We start from the raw sequence: 780 nt of genomic DNA on the forward strand, positions 1-780 counted from the left end.
ATGCCTAACATTTGTACAGGTGCGTGTAGACTTTCTAAAGTTCTATATTTAAGATAATTGTAATGTTTTTTCAATTAGTTTCAGTTGTAATGCCAATTTTTAATGTCATTTTTTTCATATTAGCATTAAAAGGCAAATTCATATCACTTTTTCTTTTCTAACTAACTTTGTTCTTGATCAGTTAACATAGACTCTAAAAACTGTTGGGTCAAAAATAACCCAACTATGGGTAAAAAAAATGGACTGATCCTCTACTTGGGTCAATTCGACGCAACTTTGAGTCAAGAAATGGGTCTTTTAGTGTAAAACAACTCATAGATATTTGTCAGATCCTTTGCCTGGGTCGGGGGGAAAAATTGGTTATTTTGTATGAAACAAACCAGAAAGTTAGGTCAAAATGACCAAAAGTGGATCGGTCCATTTTTGAGCCATAATTGGGTTATTTTGGTTTTTAGAGTGTATAAAGCTTATACATGAGCAAAAGCACTAACATTAACATGCAAGCCATACAGTAGTACTAACATTAAATTAGTATTCAAATAGAATGGGCTCTTTGCACAAATCCACTCCTTCATTTCCTGTCTTTCGTGATTGGACAAACTGATTAATCCAGGTGAGTCTGGCCATTGTCAATCAGTTTGTCGAATCATGAAAGACAGGAAATGACGGAGTGGTACTGAGTTCGGGAAGTAGTGGATTTGTGCAAAGAAGAGCCCATTCAACTTGATTTAATTGTAAAGGATTTATTCAGAAATGTTATTAAAATATGGTTTTCAGTCT

General features: G+C 34.0%; 1 pseudogene; it reads left to right on the forward strand.

Annotated features, from left to right (window-relative positions):
• The window catches only part of LOC147175062 (arg8-vasotocin receptor pseudogene), a 3,918-nt pseudogene continuing 3,138 nt past the window's right edge, over window positions 1-780 (forward strand).

This window comes from Leptonotus elevatus, chromosome 4 (assembly GCF_054856555.1).
Source record: "Leptonotus elevatus isolate MCC_2025b chromosome 4, RoL_Lele_1.0, whole genome shotgun sequence".
NCBI classification, from domain to species: Eukaryota; Metazoa; Chordata; class Actinopteri; order Syngnathiformes; family Syngnathidae; genus Leptonotus; species Leptonotus elevatus.